The 14,580-nt window shown below is 48.7% G+C and overlaps 1 protein-coding gene across 1 annotated transcript in view; it reads right to left on the minus strand.

Moving 5' to 3' along the window:
• Positions 1-14,580, minus strand: part of LOC140471217 (nck-associated protein 1-like) — a 179,230-nt gene that overhangs the window by 2,666 nt on the left and 161,984 nt on the right. The gene's annotated exons all lie outside the window — the stretch shown is intronic.

Genomic DNA, 14,580 nt, shown 5'->3' on the forward strand with positions numbered 1-14,580 from the left:
TCCCTCCTCAGTATCCAAGGGCCCGAACACACCTTCCAGACGAAGTAGCACTTTACCTGCACTTCCCCACAATCTAGTCGACTGCATTCGCTGCTCACAATGTGCTCTCTTCTACATTGGGGAAACAAAGTGTAGACTGGGGGACACCTATGTTCTGCCTGCATACAAGACCCCTGAGCTTCCAGTTGCCTGTCAGTTTAACCCCCCACCCTGTTCTCTGGCCAACGTGTCTGTCTCAGCCTTGCTGCAGTGCTCCAGGGAAGCTCAGCACAAGCTGGAAGAACCGCACCTCATTTTCCACTCGGGAACACTGCAGCCCTCTGGGCTCAATACAATAAGGAGAAAGATCTTCAGCCAGAGAGTGGGGAATCTATGGAACACATTGCCACAGAAGGCTGTGGAGACCGAGTCACTGAGTGTATTTAAGGTGGAAATCGATAGGTTCTTGTTTGTCAACGGGGTCAAAGGTTACAGGGAGAAAGCGGGAGAATAGTATCAGCCATGATTGAATGGCGGAGTCGACTCGATGGGCGAACTGACCTAATTTCCACTCCTACGTCCATGGTTTTGATATTAGATTAGATTCTCGACAGTGTGGAAACAGGCCCTTCGGCCCAACAAGTTCACACCGCCCCTCCGAAGAGAAACCCACCCAAACCCATTCCCCTATCCTATATTTATCCTTGACTAATGCACACCTAACACTGTGGGCAATTGAGCCTGGCCAATTCACCCTGACCTGCACATCTTTGGACTCTGGGAGGAAACCCACACAGACACGGGGAGGATGTGCAAACTCCACACAGACAGGCAGGAATTGAAGCCAGGACCCTGGCGCTGTGAGGCAGCAGTGCTAACCACTGAGGCACTGTGCCACCCTGTTCCACTGTGTTCCACAATATCAGGGATTGAGGCCCCTTTGCCCATGTCCTTACCCCATTCCCCCACACACCACACCTTGTTATCCGAACTCCTTTTCTGAGCTACCATCCATCCTGAAGAGGGGTGGCTGGATCCAAAACGTTAACTCGGTTTCTCTCTGCACAGATGCTGCCTGAGTTTCTCCAGCAATTTCTGTTAGTTGCTTCTACGCTTGAGCTTTCCTCCTGAAGGCAACAGTTTTCTCCCTCTCGAGTCTGTCCAAGCCTGTCACGATTTCCAATGTGTCAATCGATTCTCCTCGGAACCTCCTTTTCCCAGACATCCCACTTTTTCCTGATCTAGCCACCAAAATGTCCCGTCTCATCTATTTCCTACGCCCTGTCTGATAATTTCACACATTTCCTAAAGTGCGGTGGCCAGAAAGGGACACGCCAAGCCAGTGCAGTGGGTAGTGACCCTGCCTCTCACCAGGGAACTTCAGGTTTGAGTCCCATTCCAGGAGTTCACAGCCCAGGAGAGTCTTTATAGAAACAGATTGAGGATGAACCTCTAAATCCTTCGAACAGACACCCTCTCACTCACACACACATACACACACACTCACACACACACACACACACCCCCTCTCCCTCACACACACACATACACACACACACACACACACTCACACACACACACCCTCTCACTCACATACACACACCCTCTCACTCACACACACACACATACACACACCCTCTCACTCACACACACACACACATACACACACACACACACACTCTCACTCACACACACACACACGCACTCACACACCCCACACACATACACACACACTCTCACACACACACACACCCTCTCACTCACACACACACACACACACACTCACACACTCACACACCCCACACACATACACACACACACACACATACACACACACACGCACTCACACACCCCACACACATACACATACACACACACACACACAGACACCCCACACATACTCACACACACACACACACACACAGACACCACACATACTCACTCTCACACACACAGACACCGCACACACCCACTCACACACACACAGAAACCACACATACTCACTCACACAGACACCACCCATACTCTCACACACACAGACACCACACATACTCACTCCCACACACACACACACAGGCACCACACATACTCACTCGCGAACACACACACAGAAACCACACATACTCACTCACTCACACACACACAGACACCACACATACTCACTCTCTCACACACACAGGCACCACACATACTCACTCGCGCACACACACACAGAAACCACACATACTCACTCACTCACACACACACAGACACCACACATACTCACTCTCACACACAGACACCACACATACTCACTCACACCACACATACTCACTCACACCACACATACTCACTTCCACACACACACACACATAGACACCACACACACACACACAGACACCACACATACTCACTCACACACACACACAGACACCACACATACTCACTCTCACACACACACAAACAACACACATACTCACTCCCACACACACACACACAGACACCACACATACTCACTCACACTCACACACAGACACCACACATACTCACTCTCACACACACACAGACACCACACATACTCACTCTCACACACACACAGACACCACACATACTCACTCTCACACACACACAGACACCACACATACTCACTCACACACACACACAGACACCACACATACTCACACACACACACACACAGACACCACACATACTCACTCACACACACACACCACACATACTCACTCTCACACACACACAGACACCACACATACTCACTCTCACACACGTACAGACACCACACATACTCACTCACACTCACACACAGACACCACACATACTCACTCACACACACACACAGACACCACACATACTCACTCTCTCACACACACAGACACCACACATGCTCACACACACAGACACACACAGACACCACACATACTCACTCTCTCACACACACAGACACCACACATACTCACTCTCACACACAGACACCACACATACTCACTCACACACACACAGACACCACACATACTCACTCTCACACACACACAGACACCACACATACTCACTCACACACACACAGACACCACACATACTCACTCTCACACACACAGACACCACACATACTCACTCTCACACACAGACACCACACATACTCACTCTCACACACACAGACACCACACATACTCACTCACACACACACACACAGACACCACACATACTCACTCACACACACAGACAGACACCACACATACTCTCACACACACAGACAGACACCACACATACTCTCACACACACACACACTACACATACTCACTCACACACACAGACACCACACATACTCTCACACACACAGACACCACACATACTCACTCACACACACAGACAGACACCACACATACTCTCACACACACAGACAGACACCACACATACTCTCTCACACACAGACACCACACATACTCACTCACACACACAGACAGACACCACACATACTCTCACACACACAGACACCACACATACTCACTCTCACACACACAGACACCACGCATACTCACTCACACACACACAGACACCACACATACTCTCTCACACACAGACACCACGCATACTCACTCACACACACACAGACACCACACATACTCACTCTCACACACACAGACACCACACATACTCACTCTCTCACACACAGACACCACACATACTCACTCTCTCACACACACAGACACCACACATACTCACTCTCACACACACACAGACACCACACATACTCACTCTCACACACACAGACACCACACATACTCACTCACACACACACAGACACCACACATACTCACTCACACACACACAGACACCACACATACTCACTCTCTCACACACACAGACACCACACATACTCACTCACACACACACACAGACACCACACATACTCACACACACACACACACAGACACCACACATACTCACTCACTCACACACACAGACACCACACATACTCACTCACTCACACACACAGACACCACACATACTCACTCTCTCACACACAGACACCACACATACTCACTCACACACACACACAGACACCACACATACTCACTCTCTCACACACAGACACCACACATACTCACTCACACACACACACAGACACCACACATACTCACTCTCACACACACACAGACACCACACATACTCTCTCACACACACACAGACACCACACATACTCACTCTCTCACACACACAGACACCACACGTACTCACTCACACACACAGACACCACACATACTCACTCTCACACACACAGACACCACACATACTCACTCACTCTCACACACAGACACCACACATACTCACTCTCTCACACACACAGACACCACACATACTCACTCTCACACACACACAGACACCACACATACTCACTCTCACACACACACAGACACCACACATACTCACTCACACACACACAGACACCACACATACTCACTCTCTCACACACACAGACACCACACATACTCACTCTAACACACACACAGACACCACACATACTCACTCTCACACACACAGACACCACACATACTCACTCACACACACACAGACACCACACATACTCACACACACAGACACACACAGACACCACACATACTCACTCTCACACACACACAGACACCACACATACTCACTCTCACACACACACAGACACCACACATACTCACTCTCTCACACAGACACCACACATACTCACTCTCACACACACACAGACACCACACATACTCACTCTCTCACACAGACACCACACATACTCACTCACTCACACACACACAGACACCACACATACTCACTCTCACACACACACACACACACAGACACCACACATACTCACTCACTCACACACACAGACACCACACATACTCACTCTCACACACACACAGACACCACACATACTCACTCACTCACACACACAGACACCACACATACTCACTCACTCACACACACAGACACCACACATACTCACACACACACAGACACCACACATACTCACTCTCACACACACAGACACCACACATACTCACTCTCACACACACACAGACACCACACATACTCACACACACACAGACACCACACATACTCACTCTCACACACACAGACACCACACATACTCACACACACACACACACAGACACCACACATACTCACTCACACACACACACAGACACCACACATACTCACAAACACACACACACAGACACCACACATACTCACACACAGACACACACACAGACACCACACATACTCACTCACACACACACACACAGACACCACACATACTCACTCACACACACACAGACACCACACATACTCACTCTCTCACACACACAGACACCACACATACTCACACACAGACACACACAGACACCACACATACTCACTCTCTCACACACACAGACACCACACATACTCACTCACTCACACACAGACACCACACATACTCACTCTCACACACACACAGACACCACACATACTCACTCTCACACACACACAGACACCACACATACTCACTCTCACACACACAGACACCACACATACTCACTCTCACACACACACAGACACCACACATACTCACTCTCTCACACACACAGACACCACACATACTCACTCTCACACACACACAGACACCACACATACTCACTCTCACACACACACAGACACCACACATACTCACACACACACAGACACCACACATACTCACTCTCTCACACAAAGACACCACACATACTCACACACTCACACAGACACCACACATACTCACTCTCACACACACACAGACACCACACATACTCACTCTCACACACACACAGACACCACACATACTCACTCTCACACACACACAGACACCACACATACTCACTCACACACACACACAGACACCACACATACTCACTCTCACACACACACAGACACCACACATACTCACACACACACAGACACCACACATACTCACTCTCACACACACAGACACCACACATACTCACTCTCTCACACACAGACACCACACATACTCACTCACACACACAGACACCACACATACTCACTCACACACACAGACACCACACATACTCACTCTCTCACACACACAGACACCACACATACTCACTCTCTCACACACACAGACACCACACATACTCACTCTCACACACACACAGACACCACACATACTCACTCTCACACACACACAGACACCACACATACTCACTCACTCACACACACAGACACCACACATACTCACTCTCTCACACACACAGACACCACACGTACTCACTCACACACACACACAGACACCACACATACTCACTCTCACACACACACAGACACCACACGTACTCACTCACACACACACAGACACCACACATACTCACTCTCACACACACAGACACCACACATACTCACTCTCTCACACACACAGACACCACACATACTCACTCTCTCACACACACAGACACCACACATACTCACTCTCTCACACACACAGACACCACACATACTCACTCTCTCACACACACAGACACCACACATACTCACTCACTCACACACACAGACACCACACATACTCACTCTCTCACACACACAGACACCACACATACTCACTCTCTCACACACACAGACACCACACATACTCACTCACTCACACACAGACACCACACATACTCACTCTCACACACACAGACACCACACATACTCACTCTCTCACACACACAGACACCACACATACTCACTCTCACACACACACAGACACCACACATACTCACTCTCTCACACACACAGACACCACACATACTCACTCTCTCACACACACAGACACCACACATGCTCACTCACTCACACACACAGACACCACACATACTCACTCTCACACACACAGACACCACACATACTCACTCTCACACACAGACACCACACATACTCACACACACACACAGACACCACACATACTCACTCTCACACACAGACACCACACATACTCACTCTCACACACAGACACCACACATACTCACTCTCTCACACACACAGACACCACACATACTCACTCTCACACACACACAGACACCACACATACTCACACACACACACACACAGACACCACACATACTCACTCACACACACACAGACACCACACATACTCACTCTCACACACACACAGACACCACACATACTCACTCTCACACACACACAGACACCACACATACTCACTCTCACACACAGACACCACACATACTCACTCTCACACACACACAGACACCACACATACTCACTCTCTCACACACACAGACACCACACATACTCACTCTCACACACACACAGACACCACACATACTCACACACACACAGACTCCACACATACTCACACACACACACAGACACCACACATACTCACTCTCACACACACAGACACCACACATACTCACTCTGTCACACACACAGACACCACACATACTCACTCTCACACACACACATACACACACACACACAGACACCACACATACTCACTCTCACACACACACAGACACCACACATACACACACACACACAGACACCACACATACTCACTCTCTCACACACAGACACCACACATACTCACTCTCACACACACAGACACACAGACACCACACATACTCACTCTCACACACACACAGACACCACACATACTCACTCTCACACACACAGACACCACACATACTCACTCTCACACACACACAGACACCACACATACTCACTCACACACACACAGACACACACAGACACCACACATACTCACACACACACACAGACACACACAGACACCACACATACTCACACACAGACACACACAGACACCACACATACTCACTCTCACACACACAGACACCACACATACTCACTCACACACACACAGACACCACACATACTCACTCTCACACACACAGACACCACACATACTCACACACACACACACAGACACACACAGACACCACACATACTCACTCTCAGACACACACAGACACCACACATACTCACTCTCACACACACAGACACCACACATACTCTCACACACACAGACACCACACATACTCACACACACACACAGACACACACAGACACCACACATACTCACTCACACACAGACACCACACATACTCACTCTCACACACATACAGACACCACACATACTCACTCTCACACTCACACAGACACCACACATACTCACTCACACACACACAGACACCACACATACTCACTCTCACACACACACAGACACCACACATACTCTCACACACACAGACACCACACATACTCACTCTCACACACACACAGACACCACACATACTCACTCTCACACACACACAGACACCACACATACTCACACACACACACACACAGACACCACACATACTCACTCACACACACACAGACACCACACATACTCACTCTCACACACACAGACACCACACATACTCACTCTCACACACACAGACACCACACATACTCACACACACACAGACACACACAGACACCACACATACTCACTCTCATACACACACAGACACCACACATACTCACTCACACACACACAGACACACACAGACACCACACATACTCTCACACACACAGACACCACACATACTCACACACACACACACAGACACACACAGACACCACACATACTCACTCACACACAGACACAGTCACCACACATACTCACTCTCTCACACACACAGACACCACACATACTCACACACACACAGACACCACACATACTCACTCTCACACACACAGACACCACACATACTCACTCTCTCACACACACAGACACCACACATACTCACTCTCACACACACACAGACACCACACATACTCACACACACACACACACAGACACCACACATACTCACTCTCACACACACAGACACACACAGACACCACACATACTCACACACAGACACCACACATACTCACTCTCTCTCACACACACAGACACCACACATACTCACACACAGACACACACAGACACCACACATACTCACTCTCACACACACAGACACCACACATACTCACTCACACACACACAGACACCACACATACTCACTCTCACACACACAGACACCACACATACTCACACACACACAGACACACACAGACACCACACATACTCACTCTCATACAAACACAGACACCACACATACTCTCACACACACAGACACCACACATACTCACTCTCATACACACAGACACCACACATACTCACTCTCATACACACACAGACACCACACAAACTCACTCACACACACACAGACACACACAGACACCACACATACTCTCACACACACAGACACCACACATACTCACACATACACACACACAGACACACACAGACACCACACATACTCACTCACACACAGACACCACACATACTCACTCTCACACACATACAGACACCACACATACTCACTCTCACACACACAGACACCACACATACTCACTCTCTCACACACACAGACACCACACATACTCACTCTCACACACACACAGACACCACACATACTCACACACACACACACACAGACACCACACATACTCACACACACACACACACAGACACCACACATACTCACTCTCACACACAGACACCACACATACTCTCACACACACAGACACCACACATACTCACACACACACACACAGACACACACAGACACCACACATACTCACACACAGACACACACAGACACCACACATACTCACTCTCACACACACAGACACCACACATACTCACTCACACACACACAGACACCACACATACTCACTCTCACACACACAGACACCACACATACTCACACACACACAGACACACACGGACACCACACATACTCACTCTCATACACACACAGACACCACACAAACTCACTCACACACACACAGACACACACAGACACCACACATACTCTCACACACACAGACACCACACATACTCACACACGCACACAGACACCACACATACTCACTCACACACAGACACCACACATACTCACTCTCACACACATACAGACACCACACATACTCACTCTCACACACACACAGACACCACACATACTCACACACAGACGCACACAGACACCACACATACTCACACACACACAGACACCACACATACTCACACACACAGACACCACACATACTCACACACACACACAGACACCACACATACTCACACACACAGACACCACACATACACACACACAGACACCACACATACTCACACACACAGACACCACACATACACACACACAGACACCACACATACTCACACACACACACAGACACCACACATACTCACACACACAGACACTACACATACTCACACACACAGACACCACACATACTCACTCTCTCACACACACACACACCACACATACTCTCTCACACACACACATATACCACACATACTCACTCTCTCACACACACACAGACACCACACATACTCACTCACACACACAGACACCACACATACTCTCACACACACAGACAGACACCACACATACTCACACACACACAGACACCACACATACTCACTCACTCACACACAGACACCACACATACTCACTCACACACACACAGACACCACACATACTCATACACACACACACAGACACCACACATACTCACTCACTCACACACACAGACACCACACATACACACTCTCACACACACAGACACCACACATACTCACTCACACACACACAGACACCACACATACTCACACACACACACACACACAGACACCACACATACTCACTCTCACACACACAGACACCACACATACTCACACACACACACACAGACACCACACATACTCACTCACACACACAGACACCACACATACTCACTCTCACACACACAGACACCAGACATACTCACTCTCACACACACACAGACACCACACATACTCACACACACACACAGACACCACACATACTCACTCTCACACACACAGACACCACACATACTCACTCTCACACACACACAGACACCACACATACTCACTCACTCACACACAGACACCACACATACTCTCACACACACAGACACCACACATACTCACACACACACACAGACACCACACATACTCACTCTCACACACACAGACACCACACATACTCACTCTCACACACACACAGACACCACACATACTCACTCACTCACACACAGACACCACACATACTCTCACACACACAGACACCACACATACTCACACACACACAGACACCACACATACTCACACACACACACACAGACACCACACATACTCTCACACACACACAGACACCACACATACTCACTCTCACACACACACAGACACCACACATACTCACTCACTCACACACACAGACACCACACATACTCACACACACACACACACAGACACCACACATACTCACTCTCACACACACACAGACACCACACATACTCACTCTCACACACACACAAACACCACACATACTCACACACACACACACACAGACACCACACATACTCACTCTCACACACACACAGACACCACACATACTCACTCTCACACACACAGACACCACACATACTCTCACACACACACAGACACCACACATACTCACTCACTCACACACAGACACCACACATACTCACTCTCACACACACAGACACCACACATACTCACTCTCACACACACAGACACCACACATACTCACTCTCTCACACACACAGACACCACACATACTCTCACACACACACAGACACCACACATACTCACTCACTCACACACACAGACACCACACATACTCTCACACACACACAGACACCACACATACTCACTCACTCACATACAGACACCACACATACTCACACACACACAGACACCACACATACTCACTCTCACACACACAGACACCACACATACTCACTCTCACACACACACAGACACCACACATACTCACACACACACACAGACACCACACATACTCACTCACTCACACACACAGACACCACACATACTCACACACAGACACACACAGACACCACACATACTCACTCTCACACACACACAGACACCACACATACTCACTCACTCACACACACAGACACCACACATACTCACACACAGACACACACAGACACCACACATACTCACTCTCACACACACACAGACACCACACATACTCACTCTCACACACACACAGACACCACACATACTCACTCACTCACACACACAGACACCACACATACTCACACACAGACACACACAGACACCACACATACTCACTCACACACACAGACACCACACATACTCACTCTCACTCACACACAGACACCACACATACTCACTCTCACACACACAGACACCACACATACTCACTCTCTCACACACACAGACACCACACATACTCACTCTCACACACACAGACACCACACATACTCACTCTCTCACACACACAGACACCACACATACTCACTCTCACACACACAGACACCACACATACTCACTCACACACACAGACACCACACATACTCACTCTCACACACACAGACACCACACATACTCACTCACACACACACAGACACCACACATACTCACTCTCTCACACAGACACCACACATACTCACTCACACACACGCAGACACCACACATACTCACTCACACACACAGACACCACACATACTCACTCTCACACACACAGACACCACACATACTCACTCTCACACACACAGACACCACACATACTCACTCACACACACAGACACCACACATACTCACTCTCACACACACAGACACCACACATACTCTCACACACACACAGACACCACACATACTCACTCACTCACACAGACACCACACATACTCACTCACTCACACACAGACACCACACATACTCACTCACACACACACACAGACACCACACATACTCACTCTCTCACACACACACACAGACACCACACATACTCACTCACACACACACAGACACCACACATACTCACTCTCTCACACACACAGACACCACACATACTCACTCTCTCACACACACAGACACCACACATACTCACTCTCTCACACACACAGACACCACACATACTCACTCTCACACACACACACAGACACCACACATACTCACACACACACACACACAGACACCACACATACTCACTCACACACACACAGACACCACACATACTCACTCTCACACACACACACAGACACCACACATACTCACACACACACACACACAGACACCACACATACTCACTCTCTCACACACACAGACACCACACATACTCACTCTCTCACACACACAGACACCACACATACTCACTCTCTCACACACACAGACACCACACATACTCACTCTCACACACACACACAGACACCACACATACTCACACACACACACACACAGACACCACACATACTCACTCACACACACACAGACACCACACATACTCACTCTCACACACACACACAGACACCACACATACTCACACACACACACACACAGACACCACACATACTCACTCACACACACACAGACACCACACATACTCACTCTCTCACACACACAGACACCACACATACTCACTCTCTCACACACACAGACACCACACATACTCACTCTCACACACACACACAGACACCACACATACTCACTCACACACACACAGACACCACACATACTCACTCTCTCACACACACAGACACCACACATACTCACTCTCTCACACACACAGACACCACACATACTCACTCTCTCACACACACAGACACCACACATACTCACTCACACACACACAGACACCACACATACTCACACACACACACACACAGACACCACACATACTCACTCTCACACACACACAGACACCACACATACTCACTCTCTCACACACACAGACACCACACATACTCACTCTCTCACACACACAGACACCACACATACTCACTCTCACACACACACACAGACACCACACATACTCACACACACACACAGACACCACACATACTCACTCTCTCACACACACAGACACCACACATACTCTCACACACACAGACACCACACATACTCACTCTCACACACACACACAGACACCACACATACTCACTCTCACACACACACACAGACACCACACATACTCACTCTCACACACACACACAGACACCACACATACTCACTCTCACACACACACACAGACACCACACATACTCACTCTCTCACACACACAGACACCACACATACTCACTCACTCACACACACAGACACCACACATACTCACACACACACACAGACACCACACATACTCACACACACACACACAGACACCACACATACTCACTCTCTCACACACACAGACACCACACATACTCACTCACTCACACACACAGACACCACACATACTCACTCACACACACAGACACCACACATACTCACTCACACACACACACAGACACCACACATACTCACACACACACACAGACACCACACATACTCACTCTCTCACACAGACACCACACATACTCACTCACTCACACACAGACACCACACATACTCACTCACACACAGACACCACACATACTCA

This window comes from Chiloscyllium punctatum, chromosome X, assembly GCF_047496795.1.
Source record: "Chiloscyllium punctatum isolate Juve2018m chromosome X, sChiPun1.3, whole genome shotgun sequence".
Lineage (NCBI taxonomy): Eukaryota > Metazoa > Chordata > Chondrichthyes > Orectolobiformes > Hemiscylliidae > Chiloscyllium > Chiloscyllium punctatum.